This window comes from Lactuca sativa, chromosome 1 (genome assembly GCF_002870075.4).
Source record: "Lactuca sativa cultivar Salinas chromosome 1, Lsat_Salinas_v11, whole genome shotgun sequence".
Taxonomy (NCBI): Eukaryota; Viridiplantae; Streptophyta; class Magnoliopsida; order Asterales; family Asteraceae; genus Lactuca; species Lactuca sativa.
In genome coordinates, this window is record NC_056623.2 from 200,445,466 (window position 1) to 200,464,221 (window position 18,756).

At 50.0% G+C, this 18,756-nt stretch overlaps 55 non-coding genes across 55 annotated transcripts; all 55 read left to right on the forward strand.

Annotated features, from left to right (window-relative positions):
- The first annotated feature begins 185 nt into the window (after positions 1-185).
- LOC128131052 (5S ribosomal RNA) lies at positions 186-304 on the forward strand. The gene has a single exon (XR_008228980.1). It is a non-coding gene; the product is annotated as a 5S ribosomal RNA (ribosomal RNA).
- A 223-nt stretch (positions 305-527) lies between these two features.
- LOC128129265 (5S ribosomal RNA) lies at positions 528-646 on the forward strand. Its single transcript, XR_008227109.1, has one exon. It is a non-coding gene; the product is annotated as a 5S ribosomal RNA (ribosomal RNA).
- Positions 647-870: 224 nt separating this feature from the next.
- Positions 871-989, forward strand: LOC128130242 (5S ribosomal RNA). The gene has a single exon (XR_008228164.1). It is a non-coding gene; the product is annotated as a 5S ribosomal RNA (ribosomal RNA).
- Positions 990-1,208: 219 nt separating this feature from the next.
- Positions 1,209-1,327, forward strand: LOC128130609 (5S ribosomal RNA). The gene has a single exon (XR_008228532.1). It is a non-coding gene; the product is annotated as a 5S ribosomal RNA (ribosomal RNA).
- Positions 1,328-1,546: 219 nt separating this feature from the next.
- On the forward strand, positions 1,547-1,665 carry LOC128129267 (5S ribosomal RNA). Its single transcript, XR_008227110.1, has one exon. It is a non-coding gene; the product is annotated as a 5S ribosomal RNA (ribosomal RNA).
- Positions 1,666-1,888: 223 nt separating this feature from the next.
- Positions 1,889-2,007, forward strand: LOC128131463 (5S ribosomal RNA). The gene has a single exon (XR_008229381.1). It is a non-coding gene; the product is annotated as a 5S ribosomal RNA (ribosomal RNA).
- Positions 2,008-2,231: 224 nt separating this feature from the next.
- Positions 2,232-2,350, forward strand: LOC128129271 (5S ribosomal RNA). The gene has a single exon (XR_008227112.1). It is a non-coding gene; the product is annotated as a 5S ribosomal RNA (ribosomal RNA).
- A 221-nt stretch (positions 2,351-2,571) lies between these two features.
- On the forward strand, positions 2,572-2,690 carry LOC128129273 (5S ribosomal RNA). Its single transcript, XR_008227113.1, has one exon. It is a non-coding gene; the product is annotated as a 5S ribosomal RNA (ribosomal RNA).
- A 221-nt stretch (positions 2,691-2,911) lies between these two features.
- LOC128129274 (5S ribosomal RNA) lies at positions 2,912-3,030 on the forward strand. Its single transcript, XR_008227114.1, has one exon. It is a non-coding gene; the product is annotated as a 5S ribosomal RNA (ribosomal RNA).
- Positions 3,031-3,251: 221 nt separating this feature from the next.
- Positions 3,252-3,370, forward strand: LOC128129276 (5S ribosomal RNA). The gene has a single exon (XR_008227115.1). It is a non-coding gene; the product is annotated as a 5S ribosomal RNA (ribosomal RNA).
- Positions 3,371-3,590: 220 nt separating this feature from the next.
- Positions 3,591-3,709, forward strand: LOC128129277 (5S ribosomal RNA). Its single transcript, XR_008227116.1, has one exon. It is a non-coding gene; the product is annotated as a 5S ribosomal RNA (ribosomal RNA).
- A 221-nt stretch (positions 3,710-3,930) lies between these two features.
- LOC128130119 (5S ribosomal RNA) lies at positions 3,931-4,049 on the forward strand. The gene has a single exon (XR_008228042.1). It is a non-coding gene; the product is annotated as a 5S ribosomal RNA (ribosomal RNA).
- Positions 4,050-4,270: 221 nt separating this feature from the next.
- Positions 4,271-4,389, forward strand: LOC128129280 (5S ribosomal RNA). The gene has a single exon (XR_008227117.1). It is a non-coding gene; the product is annotated as a 5S ribosomal RNA (ribosomal RNA).
- Positions 4,390-4,612: 223 nt separating this feature from the next.
- On the forward strand, positions 4,613-4,731 carry LOC128131504 (5S ribosomal RNA). Its single transcript, XR_008229422.1, has one exon. It is a non-coding gene; the product is annotated as a 5S ribosomal RNA (ribosomal RNA).
- Positions 4,732-4,956: 225 nt separating this feature from the next.
- On the forward strand, positions 4,957-5,075 carry LOC128129283 (5S ribosomal RNA). The gene has a single exon (XR_008227118.1). It is a non-coding gene; the product is annotated as a 5S ribosomal RNA (ribosomal RNA).
- Positions 5,076-5,296: 221 nt separating this feature from the next.
- Positions 5,297-5,415, forward strand: LOC128129285 (5S ribosomal RNA). The gene has a single exon (XR_008227119.1). It is a non-coding gene; the product is annotated as a 5S ribosomal RNA (ribosomal RNA).
- A 220-nt stretch (positions 5,416-5,635) lies between these two features.
- On the forward strand, positions 5,636-5,754 carry LOC128129289 (5S ribosomal RNA). The gene has a single exon (XR_008227120.1). It is a non-coding gene; the product is annotated as a 5S ribosomal RNA (ribosomal RNA).
- A 219-nt stretch (positions 5,755-5,973) lies between these two features.
- LOC128129290 (5S ribosomal RNA) lies at positions 5,974-6,092 on the forward strand. Its single transcript, XR_008227121.1, has one exon. It is a non-coding gene; the product is annotated as a 5S ribosomal RNA (ribosomal RNA).
- Positions 6,093-6,317: 225 nt separating this feature from the next.
- On the forward strand, positions 6,318-6,436 carry LOC128129599 (5S ribosomal RNA). The gene has a single exon (XR_008227519.1). It is a non-coding gene; the product is annotated as a 5S ribosomal RNA (ribosomal RNA).
- A 220-nt stretch (positions 6,437-6,656) lies between these two features.
- On the forward strand, positions 6,657-6,775 carry LOC128129296 (5S ribosomal RNA). Its single transcript, XR_008227123.1, has one exon. It is a non-coding gene; the product is annotated as a 5S ribosomal RNA (ribosomal RNA).
- Positions 6,776-6,996: 221 nt separating this feature from the next.
- Positions 6,997-7,115, forward strand: LOC128130223 (5S ribosomal RNA). The gene has a single exon (XR_008228145.1). It is a non-coding gene; the product is annotated as a 5S ribosomal RNA (ribosomal RNA).
- Positions 7,116-7,336: 221 nt separating this feature from the next.
- Positions 7,337-7,455, forward strand: LOC128129299 (5S ribosomal RNA). The gene has a single exon (XR_008227125.1). It is a non-coding gene; the product is annotated as a 5S ribosomal RNA (ribosomal RNA).
- A 220-nt stretch (positions 7,456-7,675) lies between these two features.
- Positions 7,676-7,794, forward strand: LOC128129301 (5S ribosomal RNA). The gene has a single exon (XR_008227126.1). It is a non-coding gene; the product is annotated as a 5S ribosomal RNA (ribosomal RNA).
- A 221-nt stretch (positions 7,795-8,015) lies between these two features.
- On the forward strand, positions 8,016-8,134 carry LOC128129302 (5S ribosomal RNA). Its single transcript, XR_008227127.1, has one exon. It is a non-coding gene; the product is annotated as a 5S ribosomal RNA (ribosomal RNA).
- A 221-nt stretch (positions 8,135-8,355) lies between these two features.
- Positions 8,356-8,474, forward strand: LOC128129304 (5S ribosomal RNA). Its single transcript, XR_008227144.1, has one exon. It is a non-coding gene; the product is annotated as a 5S ribosomal RNA (ribosomal RNA).
- A 220-nt stretch (positions 8,475-8,694) lies between these two features.
- LOC128129305 (5S ribosomal RNA) lies at positions 8,695-8,813 on the forward strand. Its single transcript, XR_008227148.1, has one exon. It is a non-coding gene; the product is annotated as a 5S ribosomal RNA (ribosomal RNA).
- A 220-nt stretch (positions 8,814-9,033) lies between these two features.
- On the forward strand, positions 9,034-9,152 carry LOC128129307 (5S ribosomal RNA). The gene has a single exon (XR_008227149.1). It is a non-coding gene; the product is annotated as a 5S ribosomal RNA (ribosomal RNA).
- A 219-nt stretch (positions 9,153-9,371) lies between these two features.
- LOC128129308 (5S ribosomal RNA) lies at positions 9,372-9,490 on the forward strand. The gene has a single exon (XR_008227150.1). It is a non-coding gene; the product is annotated as a 5S ribosomal RNA (ribosomal RNA).
- A 225-nt stretch (positions 9,491-9,715) lies between these two features.
- LOC128129600 (5S ribosomal RNA) lies at positions 9,716-9,834 on the forward strand. The gene has a single exon (XR_008227520.1). It is a non-coding gene; the product is annotated as a 5S ribosomal RNA (ribosomal RNA).
- A 220-nt stretch (positions 9,835-10,054) lies between these two features.
- On the forward strand, positions 10,055-10,173 carry LOC128129309 (5S ribosomal RNA). The gene has a single exon (XR_008227151.1). It is a non-coding gene; the product is annotated as a 5S ribosomal RNA (ribosomal RNA).
- A 221-nt stretch (positions 10,174-10,394) lies between these two features.
- Positions 10,395-10,513, forward strand: LOC128129310 (5S ribosomal RNA). The gene has a single exon (XR_008227152.1). It is a non-coding gene; the product is annotated as a 5S ribosomal RNA (ribosomal RNA).
- A 220-nt stretch (positions 10,514-10,733) lies between these two features.
- LOC128129313 (5S ribosomal RNA) lies at positions 10,734-10,852 on the forward strand. Its single transcript, XR_008227157.1, has one exon. It is a non-coding gene; the product is annotated as a 5S ribosomal RNA (ribosomal RNA).
- Positions 10,853-11,071: 219 nt separating this feature from the next.
- Positions 11,072-11,190, forward strand: LOC128129315 (5S ribosomal RNA). The gene has a single exon (XR_008227158.1). It is a non-coding gene; the product is annotated as a 5S ribosomal RNA (ribosomal RNA).
- A 224-nt stretch (positions 11,191-11,414) lies between these two features.
- Positions 11,415-11,533, forward strand: LOC128130624 (5S ribosomal RNA). Its single transcript, XR_008228547.1, has one exon. It is a non-coding gene; the product is annotated as a 5S ribosomal RNA (ribosomal RNA).
- A 219-nt stretch (positions 11,534-11,752) lies between these two features.
- LOC128129316 (5S ribosomal RNA) lies at positions 11,753-11,871 on the forward strand. Its single transcript, XR_008227159.1, has one exon. It is a non-coding gene; the product is annotated as a 5S ribosomal RNA (ribosomal RNA).
- A 221-nt stretch (positions 11,872-12,092) lies between these two features.
- LOC128129317 (5S ribosomal RNA) lies at positions 12,093-12,211 on the forward strand. Its single transcript, XR_008227162.1, has one exon. It is a non-coding gene; the product is annotated as a 5S ribosomal RNA (ribosomal RNA).
- Positions 12,212-12,431: 220 nt separating this feature from the next.
- On the forward strand, positions 12,432-12,550 carry LOC128129321 (5S ribosomal RNA). The gene has a single exon (XR_008227164.1). It is a non-coding gene; the product is annotated as a 5S ribosomal RNA (ribosomal RNA).
- A 221-nt stretch (positions 12,551-12,771) lies between these two features.
- On the forward strand, positions 12,772-12,890 carry LOC128129324 (5S ribosomal RNA). Its single transcript, XR_008227168.1, has one exon. It is a non-coding gene; the product is annotated as a 5S ribosomal RNA (ribosomal RNA).
- A 220-nt stretch (positions 12,891-13,110) lies between these two features.
- Positions 13,111-13,229, forward strand: LOC128129325 (5S ribosomal RNA). Its single transcript, XR_008227175.1, has one exon. It is a non-coding gene; the product is annotated as a 5S ribosomal RNA (ribosomal RNA).
- Positions 13,230-13,450: 221 nt separating this feature from the next.
- On the forward strand, positions 13,451-13,569 carry LOC128129326 (5S ribosomal RNA). Its single transcript, XR_008227182.1, has one exon. It is a non-coding gene; the product is annotated as a 5S ribosomal RNA (ribosomal RNA).
- Positions 13,570-13,789: 220 nt separating this feature from the next.
- Positions 13,790-13,908, forward strand: LOC128130143 (5S ribosomal RNA). Its single transcript, XR_008228066.1, has one exon. It is a non-coding gene; the product is annotated as a 5S ribosomal RNA (ribosomal RNA).
- Positions 13,909-14,129: 221 nt separating this feature from the next.
- LOC128130017 (5S ribosomal RNA) lies at positions 14,130-14,248 on the forward strand. The gene has a single exon (XR_008227941.1). It is a non-coding gene; the product is annotated as a 5S ribosomal RNA (ribosomal RNA).
- Positions 14,249-14,467: 219 nt separating this feature from the next.
- LOC128129328 (5S ribosomal RNA) lies at positions 14,468-14,586 on the forward strand. Its single transcript, XR_008227184.1, has one exon. It is a non-coding gene; the product is annotated as a 5S ribosomal RNA (ribosomal RNA).
- A 221-nt stretch (positions 14,587-14,807) lies between these two features.
- LOC128129330 (5S ribosomal RNA) lies at positions 14,808-14,926 on the forward strand. The gene has a single exon (XR_008227186.1). It is a non-coding gene; the product is annotated as a 5S ribosomal RNA (ribosomal RNA).
- A 220-nt stretch (positions 14,927-15,146) lies between these two features.
- Positions 15,147-15,265, forward strand: LOC128129334 (5S ribosomal RNA). The gene has a single exon (XR_008227189.1). It is a non-coding gene; the product is annotated as a 5S ribosomal RNA (ribosomal RNA).
- Positions 15,266-15,485: 220 nt separating this feature from the next.
- LOC128129337 (5S ribosomal RNA) lies at positions 15,486-15,604 on the forward strand. The gene has a single exon (XR_008227190.1). It is a non-coding gene; the product is annotated as a 5S ribosomal RNA (ribosomal RNA).
- Positions 15,605-15,823: 219 nt separating this feature from the next.
- On the forward strand, positions 15,824-15,942 carry LOC128129338 (5S ribosomal RNA). The gene has a single exon (XR_008227201.1). It is a non-coding gene; the product is annotated as a 5S ribosomal RNA (ribosomal RNA).
- Positions 15,943-16,167: 225 nt separating this feature from the next.
- On the forward strand, positions 16,168-16,286 carry LOC128129601 (5S ribosomal RNA). The gene has a single exon (XR_008227521.1). It is a non-coding gene; the product is annotated as a 5S ribosomal RNA (ribosomal RNA).
- Positions 16,287-16,506: 220 nt separating this feature from the next.
- On the forward strand, positions 16,507-16,625 carry LOC128129339 (5S ribosomal RNA). Its single transcript, XR_008227202.1, has one exon. It is a non-coding gene; the product is annotated as a 5S ribosomal RNA (ribosomal RNA).
- Positions 16,626-16,846: 221 nt separating this feature from the next.
- LOC128129340 (5S ribosomal RNA) lies at positions 16,847-16,965 on the forward strand. Its single transcript, XR_008227203.1, has one exon. It is a non-coding gene; the product is annotated as a 5S ribosomal RNA (ribosomal RNA).
- A 220-nt stretch (positions 16,966-17,185) lies between these two features.
- On the forward strand, positions 17,186-17,304 carry LOC128129343 (5S ribosomal RNA). The gene has a single exon (XR_008227208.1). It is a non-coding gene; the product is annotated as a 5S ribosomal RNA (ribosomal RNA).
- A 219-nt stretch (positions 17,305-17,523) lies between these two features.
- LOC128129344 (5S ribosomal RNA) lies at positions 17,524-17,642 on the forward strand. The gene has a single exon (XR_008227209.1). It is a non-coding gene; the product is annotated as a 5S ribosomal RNA (ribosomal RNA).
- Positions 17,643-17,866: 224 nt separating this feature from the next.
- LOC128129345 (5S ribosomal RNA) lies at positions 17,867-17,985 on the forward strand. Its single transcript, XR_008227211.1, has one exon. It is a non-coding gene; the product is annotated as a 5S ribosomal RNA (ribosomal RNA).
- Positions 17,986-18,204: 219 nt separating this feature from the next.
- On the forward strand, positions 18,205-18,323 carry LOC128129346 (5S ribosomal RNA). Its single transcript, XR_008227220.1, has one exon. It is a non-coding gene; the product is annotated as a 5S ribosomal RNA (ribosomal RNA).
- A 221-nt stretch (positions 18,324-18,544) lies between these two features.
- LOC128129347 (5S ribosomal RNA) lies at positions 18,545-18,663 on the forward strand. Its single transcript, XR_008227221.1, has one exon. It is a non-coding gene; the product is annotated as a 5S ribosomal RNA (ribosomal RNA).
- Positions 18,664-18,756: the final 93 nt, after the last annotated feature.

An 18,756-nucleotide genomic window follows, 5' to 3' on the forward strand; every position in this document is an offset into this window, starting at 1 on the left:
TAGGTGCGTTTTTTTTTCCTTTCTTGTTATGTCTATGCTCGGGCGGCATCCGGTTCAATGTTGATCGTTTTCGTGTTTCCCTGAACGGAGCCGATCCCTCACGTGGGTCCCACGCCTCGCGTACGAAAGCAAACGAGGTTCTGCGTCTTGTAAGACATAAAAACAATTACCACGGATAGTATTTCGGGTGCGATCATACCAGCACTAATGCACCGAATCCCTTCAGAACTCCGCAGTTAAGCGTGCTTTGGCGAGAGTAGTACTAGGATGGGTGACCCCCTGGGAAGTCCTCGTGTTGCACCCCCTTTTTCGTTGCCCGTTTGCGTTTTTGTAGGTTTTAGGTGCGTTTTTTTTTTTTTCCTTTCTTGTTATGTCGATGCTCGGGCGGCATCCGGTTCAATGTTGATCGTTTTCGTGTTTCCCTGAACGGAGCCGATCCCTCACGTGGGTCCCACGCCTCGCGTACGAAAGCAAACGAGGTTCTGCGTCTTGTAAGACATAAAAACAATTACCACGGATAGTATTTCGGGTGCGATCATACCAGCACTAATGCACCGGATCCCATCAGAACTCCGCAGTTAAGCGTGCTTGGGCGAGAGTAGTACTAGGATGGGTGACCCCCTGGGAAGTCCTCGTGTTGCACCCCCTTTTTCGTTGCCCGTTTGCGTTTTTTTAGGTTTTAGGTGCGTTTTTTTTTTTTTTCCTTTCTTGTTATGTCTATGCTCGGGCGGCATCCGGTTCAATGTTGATCGTTTTCGTGTTTCCCTGAACGGAGCCGATCCCTAACGTGGGTCCCACGCCTCGCGTACGAAAGCAAACGAGGTTCTGCGTCTTGTAAGACATAAAAACAATTACCACGGATAGTATTTCGGTTGCGATCATACCAGCACTAATGCACCGGATCCCATCAGAACTCCGCAGTTAAGCGTGCTTGGGCGAGAGTAGTACTAGGATGGGTGACCCCCTGGGAAGTCCTCGTGTTGCACCCCCTTTTTCGTTGCCCGTTTGCGTTTTTTTAGGTTTTAGGTGCGTTTTTTTTTCCTTTCTTGTTATGTCTATGCTCGGGCGGCATCCGGTTCAATGTTGATCGTTTTCGTGTTTCCCTGAACGGAGCCGATCCCTCACGTGGGTCCCACGCCTCGCGTACGAAAGCAAACGAGGTTCTGCGTCTTGTAAGACATAAAAACAATTACCACGGATAGTATTTCGGGTGCGATCATACCAGCACTAATGCACCGGATCCCATCAGAACTCCGCAGTTAATCGTGCTTGGGCGAGAGTAGTACTAGGATGGGTGACCCCCTGGGAAGTCCTCGTGTTGCGCCCCCTTTTTCGTTGCCCGTTTGCGTTTTTTTAGGTTTTAGGTGCGTTTTTTTTTCCTTTCTTGTTATGTCTATGCTCGGGCGGCATCCGGTTCAATGTTGATCGTTTTCGTGTTTCCCTGAACGGAGCCGATCCCTCACGTGGGTCCCACGCCTCGCGTACGAAAGCAAACGAGGTTCTGCGTCTTGTAAGACATAAAAACAATTACCACGGATAGTATTTCGGGTGCGATCATACCAGCACTAATGCACCGGATCCCATCAGAACTCCGCAGTTAAGCGTGCTTGGGCGAGAGTAGTACTAGGATGGGTGACCCCCTGGGAAGTCCTCGTGTTGCACCCCTTTTTTCGTTGCCCGTTTGCGTTTTTTTAGGTTTTAGGTGCGTTTTTTTTTTTTTCCTTTCTTGTTATGTCGATGCTCGGGCGGCATCCGGTTCAATGTTGATCGTTTTCGTGTTTCCCTGAACGGAGCCGATCCCTCACGTGGGTCCCACGCCTCGCGTACGAAAGCAAACGAGGTTCTGCGTCTTGTAAGACATAAAAACAATTACCACGGATAGTATTTCGGGTGCGATCATACCAGCACTAATGCACCGGATCCCATCAGAACTCCGCAGTTAAGCGTGCTTGGGCGAGAGTAGTACTAGGATGGGTGACCTCCTGGGAAGTCCTCGTGTTGCACCCCCTTTTTCGTTGCCCGTTTGCGTTTTTTTAGGTTTTAGGTGCGTTTTTTTTTTTTTTCCTTTCTTGTTATGTCTATGCTCGGGCGGCATCCGGTTCAATGTTGATCGTTTTCGTGTTTCCCTGAACGGAGCCGATCCCTCACGTGGGTCCCACGCCTCGCGTACGAAAGCAAACGAGGTTCTGCGTCTTGTAAGACATAAAAACAATTACCACGGATAGTATTTCGGGTGCGATCATACCAGCACTAATGCACCGGATCCCATCAGAACTCCGCAGTTAAGCGTGCTTGGGCGAGAGTAGTACTAGGATGGGTGACCCCCTGGGAAGTCCTCGTGTTGCACCCCCTTTTTCGTTGCCCGTTTGCGTTTTTTTAGGTTTTAGGTGCGTTTTTTTTTTTCCTTTCTTGTTATGTCTATGCTCGGGCGGCATCCGGTTCAATGTTGATCGTTTTCGTGTTTCCCTGAACGGAGCCGATCCCTCACGTGGGTCCCACGCCTCGCGTACGAAAGCAAACGAGGTTCTGCGTCTTGTAAGACATAAAAACAATTACCACGGATAGTATTTCGGGTGCGATCATACCAGCACTAATGCACCGGATCCCATCAGAACTCCGCAGTTAAGCGTGCTTGGGCGAGAGTAGTACTAGGATGGGTGACCCCCTGGGAAGTCCTCGTGTTGCACCCCCTTTTTCGTTGCCCGTTTGCGTTTTTTTAGGTTTTAGGTGCGTTTTTTTTTTTCCTTTCTTGTTATGTCTATGCTCGGGCGGCATCCGGTTCAATGTTGATCGTTTTCGTGTTTCCCTGAACGGAGCCGATCCCTCACGTGGGTCCCACGCCTCGCGTACGAAAGCAAACGAGGTTCTGCGTCTTGTAAGACATAAAAACAATTACCACGGATAGTATTTCGGGTGCGATCATACCAGCACTAATGCACCGGATCCCATCAGAACTCCGCAGTTAAGCGTGCTTGGGCGAGAGTAGTACTAGGATGGGTGACCCCCTGGGAAGTCCTCGTGTTGCACCCCCTTTTTCGTTGCCCGTTTGCGTTTTTTTAGGTTTTAGGTGCGTTTTTTTTTTTCCTTTCTTGTTATGTCTATGCTCGGGCGGCATCCGGTTCAATGTTGATCGTTTTCGTGTTTCCCTGAACGGAGCCGATCCCTCACGTGGGTCCCACGCCTCGCGTACGAAAGCAAACGAGGTTCTGCGTCTTGTAAGACATAAAAACAATTACCACGGATAGTATTTCGGGTGCGATCATACCAGCACTAATGCACCGGATCCCATCAGAACTCCGCAGTTAAGCGTGCTTGGGCGAGAGTAGTACTAGGATGGGTGACCCCCTGGGAAGTCCTCGTGTTGCACCCCTTTTTCGTTGCCCGTTTGCGTTTTTTTAGGTTTTAGGTGCGTTTTTTTTTTTCCTTTCTTGTTATGTCTATGCTCGGGCGGCATCCGGTTCAATGTTGATCGTTTTCGTGTTTCCCTGAACGGAGCCGATCCCTCACGTGGGTCCCACGCCTCGCGTACGAAAGCAAACGAGGTTCTGCGTCTTGTAAGACATAAAAACAATTACCACGGATAGTATTTCGGGTGCGATCATACCAGCACTAATGCACCGGATCCCATCAGAACTCCGCAGTTAAGCGTGCTTGGGCGAGAGTAGTACTAGGATGGGTGACCCCCTGGGAAGTCCTCGTGTTGCACCCCCTTTTTCGTTGCCCGTTTGCGTTTTTTTAGGTTTTAGGTGCGTTTTTTTTTTTCCTTTCTTGTTATGTCTATGCTCGGGCGGCATCCGGTTCAATGTTGATCGTTTTCGTGTTTCCCTGAACGGAGCCGATCCCTCACGTGGGTCCCACGCCTCGCGTACGAAAGCAAACGAGGTTCTGCGTCTTGTAAGACATAAAAACAATTACCACGGATAGTATTTCGGGTGCGATCATACCAGCACTAATGCACCGGATCCCATCAGAACTCCGCAGTTAAGCGTGCTTGGGCGAGAGTAGTACTAGGATGGGTGACCCCCTGGGAAGTCCTCGTGTTGCGCCCCCTTTTTCGTTGCCCGTTTGCGTTTTTTTAGGTTTTAGGTGCGTTTTTTTTTTTCCTTTCTTGTTATGTCTATGCTCGGGCGGCATCCGGTTCAATGTTGATCGTTTTCGTGTTTCCCTGAACGGAGCCGATCCCTCACGTGGGTCCCACGCCTCGCGTACGAAAGCAAACGAGGTTCTGCGTCTTGTAAGACATAAAAACAATTACCACGGATAGTATTTCGGGTGCGATCATACCAGCACTAATGCACCGGATCCCATCAGAACTCCGCAGTTAAGCGTGCTTGGGCGAGAGTAGTACTAGGATGGGTGACCCCCTGGGAAGTCCTCGTGTTGCACCCCCTTTTTCGTTGCCCGTTTGCGTTTTTTTAGGTTTTAGGTGCGTTTTTTTTTTTTTCCTTTCTTGTTATGTCGATGCTCGGGCGGCATCCGGTTCAATGTTGATCGTTTTCGTGTTTCCCTGAACGGAGCCGATCCCTCACGTGGGTCCCACGCCTCGCGTACGAAAGCAAACGAGGTTCTGCGTCTTGTAAGACATAAAAACAATTACCACGGATAGTATTTCGGGTGCGATCATACCAGCACTAATGCACCGGATCCCATCAGAACTCCGCAGTTAAGCGTGCTTGGGCGAGAGTAGTACTAGGATGGGTGACCTCCTGGGAAGTCCTCGTGTTGCACCCCCTTTTTCGTTGCCCATTTGCGTTTTTTTAGGTTTCAGGTGCGTTTTTTTTTTTTTTTCCTTTCTTGTTATGTCTATGCTCGGGCGGCATCCGGTTCAATGTTGATCGTTTTCGTGTTTCCCTGAACGGAGCCGATCCCTCACGTGGGTCCCACGCCTCGCGTACGAAAGCAAACGAGGTTCTGCGTCTTGTAAGACATAAAAACAATTACCACGGATAGTATTTCGGGTGCGATCATACCAGCACTAATGCACCGGATCCCATCAGAACTCCGCAGTTAAGCGTGCTTGGGCGAGAGTAGTACTAGGATGGGTGACCCCCTGGGAAGTCCTCGTGTTGCACCCCCTTTTTCGTTGCCCGTTTGCGTTTTTTTAGGTTTTAGGTGCGTTTTTTTTTTTCCTTTCTTGTTATGTCTATGCTCGGGCGGCATCCGGTTCAATGTTGATCGTTTTCGTGTTTCCCTGAACGGAGCCGATCCCTCACGTGGGTCCCACGCCTCGCGTACGAAAGCAAACGAGGTTCTGCGTCTTGTAAGACATAAAAACAATTACCACGGATAGTATTTCGGGTGCGATCATACCAGCACTAATGCACCGGATCCCATCAGAACTCCGCAGTTAAGCGTGCTTGGGCGAGAGTAGTACTAGGATGGGTGACCCCCTGGGAAGTCCTCGTGTTGCACCCCCTTTTTCGTTGCCCGTTTGCGTTTTTTTAGGTTTTAGGTGCGTTTTTTTTTTCCTTTCTTGTTATGTCTATGCTCGGGCGGCATCCGGTTCAATGTTGATCGTTTTCGTGTTTCCCTGAACGGAGCCGATCCCTCACGTGGGTCCCACGCCTCGCGTACGAAAGCAAACGAGGTTCTGCGTCTTGTAAGACATAAAAACAATTACCACGGATAGTATTTCGGGTGCGATCATACCAGCACTAATGCACCGGATCCCATCAGAACTCCGCAGTTAAGCGTGCTTGGGCGAGAGTAGTACTAGGATGGGTGACCCCCTGGGAAGTCCTCGTGTTGCACCCCCTTTTTCGTTGCCCGTTTGCGTTTTTTTAGGTTTTAGGTGCGTTTTTTTTTCCTTTCTTGTTATGTCTATGCTCGGGCGGCATCCGGTTCAATGTTGATCGTTTTCGTGTTTCCCTGAACGGAGCCGATCCCTCACGTGGGTCCCACGCCTCGCGTACGAAAGCAAACGAGGTTCTGCGTCTTGTAAGACATAAAAACAATTACCACGGATAGTATTTCGGGTGCGATCATACCAGCACTAATGCACCGGATCCCATCAGAACTCCGCAGTTAAGCGTGCTTGGGCGAGAGTAGTACTAGGATGGGTGACCCCCTGGGAAGTCCTCGTGTTGCACCCCCTTTTTCGTTGCCCGTTTGCGTTTTTTTAGGTTTTAGGTGCGTTTTTTTTTTTTTTTCCTTTCTTGTTATGTCGATGCTCGGGCGGCATCCGGTTCAATGTTGATCGTTTTCGTGTTTCCCTGAACGGAGCCGATCCCTCACGTGGGTCCCACGCCTCGCGTACGAAAGCAAACGAGGTTCTGCGTCTTGTAAGACATAAAAACAATTACCACGGATAGTATTTCGGGTGCGATCATACCAGCACTAACGCACCGGATCCCATCAGAACTCCGCAGTTAAGCGTGCTTGGGCGAGAGTAGTACTAGGATGGGTGACCCCCTGGGAAGTCCTCGTGTTGCACCCCCTTTTTCGTTGCCCGTTTGCGTTTTTTTAGGTTTTAGGTGCGTTTTTTTTTTCCTTTCTTGTTATGTCTATGCTCGGGCGGCATCCGGTTCAATGTTGATCGTTTTCGTGTTTCCCTGAACGGAGCCGATCCCTCACGTGGGTCCCACGCCTCGCGTACGAAAGCAAACGAGGTTCTGCGTCTTGTAAGACATAAAAACAATTACCACGGATAGTATTTCGGGTGCGATCATACCAGCACTAATGCACCGGATCCCATCAGAACTCCGCAGTTAAGCGTGCTTGGGCGAGAGTAGTACTAGGATGGGTGACCCCCTGGGAAGTCCTCGTGTTGCACCCCCTTTTTCGTTGCCCGTTTGCGTTTTTTTAGGTTTTAGGTGCGTTTTTTTTTTTCCTTTCTTGTTATGTCTATGCTCGGGCGGCATCCGGTTCAATGTTGATCGTTTTCGTGTTTCCCTGAACGGAGCCGATCCCTCACGTGGGTCCCACGCCTCGCGTACGAAAGCAAACGAGGTTCTGCGTCTTGTAAGACATAAAAACAATTACCACGGATAGTATTTCGGGTGCGATCATACCAGCACTAATGCACCGGATCCCATCAGAACTCCGCAGTTAAGCGTGCTTGGGCGAGAGTAGTACTAGGATGGGTGACCCGCTGGGAAGTCCTCGTGTTGCACCCCCTTTTTCGTTGCCCATTTGCGTTTTTTTAGGTTTTAGGTGCGTTTTTTTTTTTCCTTTCTTGTTATGTCTATGCTCGGGCGGCATCCGGTTCAATGTTGATCGTTTTCGTGTTTCCCTGAACGGAGCCGATCCCTCACGTGGGTCCCACGCCTCGCGTACGAAAGCAAACGAGGTTCTGCGTCTTGTAAGACATAAAAACAATTACCACGGATAGTATTTCGGGTGCGATCATACCAGCACTAATGCACCGGATCCCATCAGAACTCCGCAGTTAAGCGTGCTTGGGCGAGAGTAGTACTAGGATGGGTGACCCCCTGGGAAGTCCTCGTGTTGCACCCCTTTTTCGTTGCCCGTTTGCGTTTTTTTAGGTTTTAGGTGCGTTTTTTTTTTTCCTTTCTTGTTATGTCTATGCTCGGGCGGCATCCGGTTCAATGTTGATCGTTTTCGTGTTTCCCTGAACGGAGCCGATCCCTCACGTGGGTCCCACGCCTCGCGTACGAAAGCAAACGAGGTTCTGCGTCTTGTAAGACATAAAAACAATTACCACGGATAGTATTTCGGGTGCGATCATACCAGCACTAATGCACCGGATCCCATCAGAACTCCGCAGTTAAGCGTGCTTGGGCGAGAGTAGTACTAGGATGGGTGACCCCCTGGGAAGTCCTCGTGTTGCACCCCCTTTTTCGTTGCCCGTTTGCGTTTTTTTAGGTTTTAGGTGCGTTTTTTTTTTTCCTTTCTTGTTATGTCGATGCTCGGGCGGCATCCGGTTCAATGTTGATCGTTTTCGTGTTTCCCTGAACGGAGCCGATCCCTCACGTGGGTCCCACGCCTCGCGTACGAAAGCAAACGAGGTTCTGCGTCTTGTAAGACATAAAAACAATTACCACGGATAGTATTTCGGGTGCGATCATACCAGCACTAATGCACCGGATCCCATCAGAACTCCGCAGTTAAGCGTGCTTGGGCGAGAGTAGTACTAGGATGGGTGACCCCCTGGGAAGTCCTCGTGTTGCACCCCCTTTTTCGTTGCCCGTTTGCGTTTTTTTAGGTTTTAGGTGCGTTTTTTTTTTTCCTTTCTTGTTATGTCTATGCTCGGGCGGCATCCGGTTCAATGTTGATCGTTTTCGTGTTTCCCTGAACGGAGCCGATCCCTCACGTGGGTCCCACGCCTCGCGTACGAAAGCAAACGAGGTTCTGCGTCTTGTAAGACATAAAAACAATTACCACGGATAGTATTTCGGGTGCGATCATACCAGCACTAATGCACCGGATCCCATCAGAACTCCGCAGTTAAGCGTGCTTGGGCGAGAGTAGTACTAGGATGGGTGACCCCCTGGGAAGTCCTCGTGTTGCACCCCCTTTTTCGTTGCCCGTTTGCGTTTTTTTAGGTTTTAGGTGCGTTTTTTTTTTCCTTTCTTGTTATGTCGATGCTCGGGCGGCATCCGGTTCAATGTTGATCGTTTTCGTGTTTCCCTGAACGGAGCCGATCCCTCACGTGGGTCCCACGCCTCGCGTACGAAAGCAAACGAGGTTCTGCGTCTTGTAAGACATAAAAACAATTACCACGGATAGTATTTCGGGTGCGATCATACCAGCACTAATGCACCGGATCCCATCAGAACTCCGCAGTTAAGCGTGCTTGGGCGAGAGTAGTACTAGGATGGGTGACCCCCTGGGAAGTCCTCGTGTTGCACCCCCTTTTTCGTTGCCCGTTTGCGTTTTTTTAGGTTTTAGGTGCGTTTTTTTTTTCCTTTCTTGTTATGTCTATGCTCGGGCAGCATCCGGTTCAATGTTGATCGTTTTCGTGTTTCCCTGAACGGAGCCGATCCCTCACGTGGGTCCCACGCCTCGCGTACGAAAGCAAACGAGGTTCTGCGTCTTGTAAGACATAAAAACAATTACCACGGATAGTATTTCGGGTGCGATCATACCAGCACTAATGCACCGGATCCCATCAGAACTCCGCAGTTAAGCGTGCTTGGGCGAGAGTAGTACTAGGATGGGTGACCCCCTGGGAAGTCCTCGTGTTGCACCCCCTTTTTCGTTGCCCGTTTGCGTTTTTTTAGGTTTTAGGTGCGTTTTTTTTTCCTTTCTTGTTATGTCTATGCTCGGGCGGCATCCGGTTCAATGTTGATCGTTTTCGTGTTTCCCTGAACGGAGCCGATCCCTCACGTGGGTCCCACGCCTCGCGTACGAAAGCAAACGAGGTTCTGCGTCTTGTAAGACATAAAAACAATTACCACGGATAGTATTTCGGGTGCGATCATACCAGCACTAATGCACCGGATCCCATCAGAACTCCGCAGTTAAGCGTGCTTGGGCGAGAGTAGTACTAGGATGGGTGACCCCCTGGGAAGTCCTCGTGTTGCACCCCCTTTTTCGTTGCCCGTTTGCGTTTTTTTAGGTTTTAGGTGCGTTTTTTTTTTTTTTTCCTTTCTTGTTATGTCGATGCTCGGGCGGCATCCGGTTCAATGTTGATCGTGTTCGTGTTTCCCTGAACGGAGCCGATCCCTCACGTGGGTCCCACGCCTCGCGTACGAAAGCAAACGAGGTTCTGCGTCTTGTAAGACATAAAAACAATTACCACGGATAGTATTTCGGGTGCGATCATACCAGCACTAACGCACCGGATCCCATCAGAACTCCGCAGTTAAGCGTGCTTGGGCGAGAGTAGTACTAGGATGGGTGACCCCCTGGGAAGTCCTCGTGTTGCACCCCCTTTTTCGTTGCCCGTTTGCGTTTTTTTAGGTTTTAGGTGCGTTTTTTTTTTCCTTTCTTGTTATGTCTATGCTCGGGCGGCATCCGGTTCAATGTTGATCGTTTTCGTGTTTCCCTGAACGGAGCCGATCCCTCACGTGGGTCCCACGCCTCGCGTACGAAAGCAAACGAGGTTCTGCGTCTTGTAAGACATAAAAACAATTACCACGGATAGTATTTCGGGTGCGATCATACCAGCACTAATGCACCGGATCCCATCAGAACTCCGCAGTTAAGCGTGCTTGGGCGAGAGTAGTACTAGGATGGGTGACCCCCTGGGAAGTCCTCGTGTTGCACCCCCTTTTTCGTTGCCCGTTTGCGTTTTTTTAGGTTTTAGGTGCGTTTTTTTTTTTCCTTTCTTGTTATGTCTATGCTCGGGCGGCATCCGGTTCAATGTTGATCGTTTTCGTGTTTCCCTGAACGGAGCCGATCCCTCACGTGGGTCCCACGCCTCGCGTACGAAAGCAAACGAGGTTCTGCGTCTTGTAAGACATAAAAACAATTACCACGGATAGTATTTCGGGTGCGATCATACCAGCACTAATGCACCGGATCCCATCAGAACTCCGCAGTTAAGCGTGCTTGGGCGAGAGTAGTACTAGGATGGGTGACCCCCTGGGAAGTCCTCGTGTTGCACCCCCTTTTTCGTTGCCCGTTTGCGTTTTTTTAGGTTTTAGGTGCGTTTTTTTTTTCCTTTCTTGTTATGTCTATGCTCGGGCGGCATCCGGTTCAATGTTGATCGTTTTCGTGTTTCCCTGAACGGAGCCGATCCCTCACGTGGGTCCCACGCCTCGCGTACGAAAGCAAACGAGGTTCTGCGTCTTGTAAGACATAAAAACAATTACCACGGATAGTATTTCGGGTGCGATCATACCAGCACTAATGCACCGGATCCCATCAGAACTCCGCAGTTAAGCGTGCTTGGGCGAGAGTAGTACTAGGATGGGTGACCCCCTGGGAAGTCCTCGTGTTGCACCCCCTTTTTCGTTGCCCGTTTGCGTTTTTTTAGGTTTTAGGTGCGTTTTTTTTTCCTTTCTTGTTATGTCTATGCTCGGGCGGCATCCGGTTCAATGTTGATCGTTTTCGTGTTTCCCTGAACGGAGCCGATCCCTCACGTGGGTCCCACGCCTCGCGTACGAAAGCAAACGAGGTTCTGCGTCTTGTAAGACATAAAAACAATTACCACGGATAGTATTTCGGGTGCGATCATACCAGCACTAATGCACCGGATCCCATCAGAACTCCGCAGTTAAGCGTGCTTGGGCGAGAGTAGTACTAGGATGGGTGACCCCCTGGGAAGTCCTCGTGTTGCACCCCCTTTTTCGTTGCCCGTTTGCGTTTTTTTAGGTTTTAGGTGCGTTTTTTTTTTTTTTCCTTTCTTGTTATGTCGATGCTCGGGCGGCATCCGGTTCAATGTTGATCGTTTTCGTGTTTCCCTGAACGGAGCCGATCCCTCACGTGGGTCCCACGCCTCGCGTACGAAAGCAAACGAGGTTCTGCGTCTTGTAAGACATAAAAACAATTACCACGGATAGTATTTCGGGTGCGATCATACCAGCACTAATGCACCGGATCCCATCAGAACTCCGCAGTTAAGCGTGCTTGGGCGAGAGTAGTACTAGGATGGGTGACCCCCTGGGAAGTCCTCATGTTGCACCCCCTTTTTCGTTGCCCGTTTGCGTTTTTTTAGGTTTTAGGTGCGTTTTTTTTTCCTTTCTTGTTATGTCGATGCTCGGGCGGCATCCGGTTCAATGTTGATCGTTTTCGTGTTTCCCTGAACGGAGCCGATCCCTCACGTGGGTCCCACGCCTCGCGTACGAAAGCAAACGAGGTTCTGCGTCTTGTAAGACATAAAAACAATTACCACGGATAGTATTTCGGGTGCGATCATACCAGCACTAATGCACCGGATCCCATCAGAACTCCGCAGTTAAGCGTGCTTGGGCGAGAGTAGTACTAGGATGGGTGACCCCCTGGGAAGTCCTCGTGTTGCACCCCCTTTTTCGTTGCCCGTTTGCGTTTTTTTAGGTTTTAGGTGCGTTTTTTTTTTTCCTTTCTTGTTATGTCTATGCTCGGGCGGCATCCGGTTCAATGTTGATCGTTTTCGTGTTTCCCTGAACGGAGCCGATCCCTCACGTGGGTCCCACGCCTCGCGTACGAAAGCAAACGAGGTTCTGCGTCTTGTAAGACATAAAAACAATTACCACGGATAGTATTTCGGGTGCGATCATACCAGCACTAATGCACCGGATCCCATCAGAACTCCGCAGTTAAGCGTGCTTGGGCGAGAGTAGTACTAGGATGGGTGACCCCCTGGGAAGTCCTCGTGTTGCACCCCCTTTTTCGTTGCCCGTTTGCGTTTTTTTAGGTTTTAGGTGCGTTTTTTTTTTCCTTTCTTGTTATGTCTATGCTCGGGCGGCATCCGGTTCAATGTTGATCGTTTTCGTGTTTCCCTGAACGGAGCCGATCCCTCACGTGGGTCCCACGCCTCGCGTACGAAAGCAAACGAGGTTCTGCGTCTTGTAAGACATAAAAACAATTACCACGGATAGTATTTCGGGTGCGATCATACCAGCACTAATGCACCGGATCCCATCAGAACTCCGCAGTTAAGCGTGCTTGGGCGAGAGTAGTACTAGGATGGGTGACCCCCTGGGAAGTCCTCGTGTTGCACCCCCTTTTTCGTTGCCCGTTTGCGTTTTTTTAGGTTTTAGGTGCGTTTTTTTTTTTCCTTTCTTGTTATGTCTATGCTCGGGCGGCATCCGGTTCAATGTTGATCGTTTTCGTGTTTCCCTGAACGGAGCCGATCCCTCACGTGGGTCCCACGCCTCGCGTACGAAAGCAAACGAGGTTCTGCGTCTTGTAAGACATAAAAACAATTACCACGGATAGTATTTCGGGTGCGATCATACCAGCACTAATGCACCGGATCCCATCAGAACTCCGCAGTTAAGCGTGCTTGGGCGAGAGTAGTACTAGGATGGGTGACCCCCTGGGAAGTCCTCGTGTTGCACCCCCTTTTTCGTTGCCCGTTTGCGTTTTTTTAGGTTTTAGGTGCGTTTTTTTTTTCCTTTCTTGTTATGTCTATGCTCGGGCGGCATCCGGTTCAATGTTGATCGTTTTCGTGTTTCCCTGAACGGAGCCGATCCCTCACGTGGGTCCCACGCCTCGCGTACGAAAGCAAACGAGGTTCTGCGTCTTGTAAGACATAAAAACAATTACCACGGATAGTATTTCGGGTGCGATCATACCAGCACTAATGCACCGGATCCCATCAGAACTCCGCAGTTAAGCGTGCTTGGGCGAGAGTAGTACTAGGATGGGTGACCCCCTGGGAAGTCCTCGTGTTGCACCCCCTTTTTCGTTGCCCGTTTGCGTTTTTTTAGGTTTTAGGTGCGTTTTTTTTTTTCCTTTCTTGTTATGTCTATGCTCGGGCGGCATCCGGTTCAATGTTGATCGTTTTCGTGTTTCCCTGAACGGAGCCGATCCCTCACGTGGGTCCCACGCCTCGCGTACGAAAGCAAACGAGGTACTGCGTCTTGTAAGACATAAAAACAATTACCACGGATAGTATTTCGGGTGCGATCATACCAGCACTAATGCACCGGATCCCATCAGAACTCCGCAGTTAAGCGTGCTTGGGCGAGAGTAGTACTAGGATGGGTGACCCCCTGGGAAGTCCTCGTGTTGCACCCCCTTTTTCGTTGCCCGTTTGCGTTTTTTTAGGTTTTAGGTGCGTTTTTTTTTTCCTTTCTTGTTATGTCGATGCTCGGGCGGCATCCGGTTCAATGTTGATCGTTTTCGTGTTTCCCTGAACGGAGCCGATCCCTCACGTGGTTCCCACGCCTCGCGTACGAAAGCAAACGAGGTTCTGCGTCTTGTAAGACATAAAAACAATTACCACGGATAGTATTTCGGGTGCGATCATACCAGCACTAATGCACCGGATCCCATCAGAACTCCGCAGTTAAGCGTGCTTGGGCGAGAGTAGTACTAGGATGGGTGACCCCCAGGGAAGTCCTCGTGTTGCACCCCCTTTTTCGTTGCCCGTTTGCGTTTTTTTAGGTTTTAGGTGCGTTTTTTTTTTTCCTTTCTTGTTATGTCGATGCTCGGGCGGCATCCGGTTCAATGTTGATCGTTTTCGTGTTTCCCTGAACGGAGCCGATCCCTCACGTGGGTCCCACGCCTCGCGTACGAAAGCAAACGAGGTTCTGCGTCTTGTAAGACATAAAAACAATTACCACGGATAGTATTTCGGGTGCGATCATACCAGCACTAATGCACCGGATCCCATCAGAACTCCGCAGTTAAGTGTGCTTGGGCGAGAGTAGTACTAGGATGGGTGACCTCCTGGGAAGTCCTCGTGTTGCACCCCCTTTTTCGTTGCCCGTTTGCGTTTTTTTAGGTTTTAGGTGCGTTTTTTTTTCCTTTCTTGTTATGTCGATGCTCGGGCGGCATCCGGTTCAATGTTGATCGTTTTCGTGTTTCCCTGAACGGAGCCGATCCCTCACGTGGGTCCCACGCCTCGCGTACGAAAGCAAACGAGGTTCTGCGTCTTGTAAGACATAAAAACAATTACCACGGATAGTATTTCGGGTGCGATCATACCAGCACTAATGCACCGGATCCCATCAGAACTCCGCAGTTAAGCGTGCTTGGGCGAGAGTAGTACTAGGATGGGTGACCCCCTGGGAAGTCCTCGTGTTGCACCCCCTTTTTCGTTGCCCGTTTGCGTTTTTTTAGGTTTTAGGTGCGTTTTTTTTTTTCCTTTCTTGTTATGTCTATGCTCGGGCGGCATCCGGTTCAATGTTGATCGTTTTCGTGTTTCCCTGAACGGAGCCGATCCCTCACGTGGGTCCCACGCCTCGCGTACGAAAGCAAACGAGGTTCTGCGTCTTGTAAGACATAAAAACAATTACCACGGATAGTATTTCGGGTGCGATCATACCAGCACTAATGCACCGGATCCCATCAGAACTCCGCAGTTAAGCGTGCTTGGGCGAGAGTAGTACTAGGATGGGTGACCCCCTGGGAAGTCCTCGTGTTGCACCCCCTTTTTCGTTGCCCGTTTGCGTTTTTTTAGGTTTTAGGTGCGTTTTTTTTTTCCTTTCTTGTTATGTCGATGCTCGGGCGGCATCCGGTTCAATGTTGATCGTTTTCGTGTTTCCCTGAACGGAGCCGATCCCTCACGTGGGTCCCACGCCTCGCGTACGAAAGCAAACGAGGTTCTGCGTCTTGTAAGACATAAAAACAATTACCACGGATAGTATTTCGGGTGCGATCATACCAGCACTAATGCACCGGATCCCATCAGAACTCCGCAGTTAAGCGTGCTTGGGCGAGAGTAGTACTAGGATGGGTGACCCCCTGGGAAGTCCTCGTGTTGCACCCCCTTTTTCGTTGCCCGTTTGCGTTTTTTTAGGTTTTAGGTGCGTTTTTTTTTTCCTTTCTTGTTATGTCTATGCTCGGGCAGCATCCGGTTCAATGTTGATCGTTTTCGTGTTTCCCTGAACGGAGCCGATCCCTCACGTGGGTCCCACGCCTCGCGTACGAAAGCAAACGAGGTTCTGCGTCTTGTAAGACATAAAAACAATTACCACGGATAGTATTTCGGGTGCGATCATACCAGCACTAATGCACCGGATCCCATCAGAACTCCGCAGTTAAGCGTGCTTGGGCGAGAGTAGTACTAGGATGGGTGACCCCCTGGGAAGTCCTCGTGTTGCACCCCCTTTTTCGTTGCCCGTTTGCGTTTTTTTAGGTTTTAGGTGCGTTTTTTTTTCCTTTCTTGTTATGTCTATGCTCGGGCGGCATCCGGTTCAATGTTGATCGTTTTCGTGTTTCCCTGAACGGAGCCGATCCCTCACGTGGGTCCCACGCCTCGCGTACGAAAGCAAACGAGGTTCTGCGTCTTGTAAGACATAAAAACAATTACCACGGATAGTATTTCGGGTGCGATCATACCAGCACTAATGCACCGGATCCCATCAGAACTCCGCAGTTAAGCGTGCTTGGGCGAGAGTAGTACTAGGATGGGTGACCCCCTGGGAAGTCCTCGTGTTGCACCCCCTTTTTCGTTGCCCGTTTGCGTTTTTTTAGGTTTTAGGTGCGTTTTTTTTTTTTTTTCCTTTCTTGTTATGTCGATGCTCGGGCGGCATCCGGTTCAATGTTGATCGTGTTCGTGTTTCCCTGAACGGAGCCGATCCCTCACGTGGGTCCCACGCCTCGCGTACGAAAGCAAACGAGGTTCTGCGTCTTGTAAGACATAAAAACAATTACCACGGATAGTATTTCGGGTGCGATCATACCAGCACTAACGCACCGGATCCCATCAGAACTCCGCAGTTAAGCGTGCTTGGGCGAGAGTAGTACTAGGATGGGTGACCCCCTGGGAAGTCCTCGTGTTGCACCCCCTTTTTCGTTGCCCGTTTGCGTTTTTTTAGGTTTTAGGTGCGTTTTTTTTTTCCTTTCTTGTTATGTCTATGCTCGGGCGGCATCCGGTTCAATGTTGATCGTTTTCGTGTTTCCCTGAACGGAGCCGATCCCTCACGTGGGTCCCACGCCTCGCGTACGAAAGCAAACGAGGTTCTGCGTCTTGTAAGACATAAAAACAATTACCACGGATAGTATTTCGGGTGCGATCATACCAGCACTAATGCACCGGATCCCATCAGAACTCCGCAGTTAAGCGTGCTTGGGCGAGAGTAGTACTAGGATGGGTGACCCCCTGGGAAGTCCTCGTGTTGCACCCCCTTTTTCGTTGCCCGTTTGCGTTTTTTTAGGTTTTAGGTGCGTTTTTTTTTTTCCTTTCTTGTTATGTCTATGCTCGGGCGGCATCCGGTTCAATGTTGATCGTTTTCGTGTTTCCCTGAACGGAGCCGATCCCTCACGTGGGTCCCACGCCTCGCGTACGAAAGCAAACGAGGTTCTGCGTCTTGTAAGACATAAAAACAATTACCACGGATAGTATTTCGGGTGCGATCATACCAGCACTAATGCACCGGATCCCATCAGAACTCCGCAGTTAAGCGTGCTTGGGCGAGAGTAGTACTAGGATGGGTGACCCCCTGGGAAGTCCTCGTGTTGCACCCCCTTTTTCGTTGCCCGTTTGCGTTTTTTTAGGTTTTAGGTGCGTTTTTTTTTTCCTTTCTTGTTATGTCTATGCTCGGGCGGCATCCGGTTCAATGTTGATCGTTTTCGTGTTTCCCTGAACGGAGCCGATCCCTCACGTGGGTCCCACGCCTCGCGTACGAAAGCAAACGAGGTTCTGCGTCTTGTAAGACATAAAAACAATTACCACGGATAGTATTTCGGGTGCGATCATACCAGCACTAATGCACCGGATCCCATCAGAACTCCGCAGTTAAGCGTGCTTGGGCGAGAGTAGTACTAGGATGGGTGACCCCCTGGGAAGTCCTCGTGTTGCACCCCCTTTTTCGTTGCCCGTTTGCGTTTTTTTAGGTTTTAGGTGCGTTTTTTTTTCCTTTCTTGTTATGTCTATGCTCGGGCGGCATCCGGTTCAATGTTGATCGTTTTCGTGTTTCCCTGAACGGAGCCGATCCCTCACGTGGGTCCCACGCCTCGCGTACGAAAGCAAACGAGGTTCTGCGTCTTGTAAGACATAAAAACAATTACCACGGATAGTATTTCGGGTGCGATCATACCAGCACTAATGCACCGGATCCCATCAGAACTCCGCAGTTAAGCGTGCTTGGGCGAGAGTAGTACTAGGATGGGTGACCCCCTGGGAAGTCCTCGTGTTGCACCCCCTTTTTCGTTGCCCGTTTGCGTTTTTTTAGGTTTTAGGTGCGTTTTTTTTTTTTTTCCTTTCTTGTTATGTCGATGCTCGGGCGGCATCCGGTTCAATGTTGATCGTTTTCGTGTTTCCCTGAACGGAGCCGATCCCTCACGTGGGTCCCACGCCTCGCGTACGAAAGCAAACGAGGTTCTGCGTCTTGTAAGACATAAAAACAATTACCACGGATAGTATTTCGGGTGCGATCATACCAGCACTAATGCACCGGATCCCATCAGAACTCCGCAGTTAAGCGTGCTTGGGCGAGAGTAGTACTAGGATGGGTGACCCCCTGGGAAGTCCTCGTGTTGCACCCCCTTTTTCGTTGCCCGTTTGCGTTTTTTTAGGTTTTAGGTGCGTTTTTTTTTCCTTTCTTGTTATGTCGATGCTCGGGCGGCATCCGGTTCAATGTTGATCGTTTTCGTGTTTCCCTGAACGGAGCCGATCCCTCACGTGGGTCCCACGCCTCGCGTACGAAAGCAAACGAGGTTCTGCGTCTTGTAAGACATAAAAACAATTACCACGGATAGTATTTCGGGTGCGATCATACCAGCACTAATGCACCGGATCCCATCAGAACTCCGCAGTTAAGCGTGCTTGGGCGAGAGTAGTACTAGGATGGGTGACCCCCTGGGAAGTCCTCGTGTTGCACCCCCTTTTTCGTTGCCCGTTTGCGTTTTTTTAGGTTTTAGGTGCGTTTTTTTTTTTCCTTTCTTGTTATGTCTATGCTCGGGCGGCATCCGGTTCAATGTTGATCGTTTTCGTGTTTCCCTGAACGGAGCCGATCCCTCACGTGGGTCCCACGCCTCGCGTACGAAAGCAAACGAGGTTCTGCGTCTTGTAAGACATAAAAACAATTACCACGGATAGTATTTCGGGTGCGATCATACCAGCACTAATGCACCGGATCCCATCAGAACTCCGCAGTTAAGCGTGCTTGGGCGAGAGTAGTACTAGGATGGGTGACCCCCTGGGAAGTCCTCGTGTTGCACCCCCTTTTTCGTTGCCCGTTTGCGTTTTTTTAGGTTTTAGGTGCGTTTTTTTTTTCCTTTCTTGTTATGTCTATGCTCGGGCGGCATCCGGTTCAA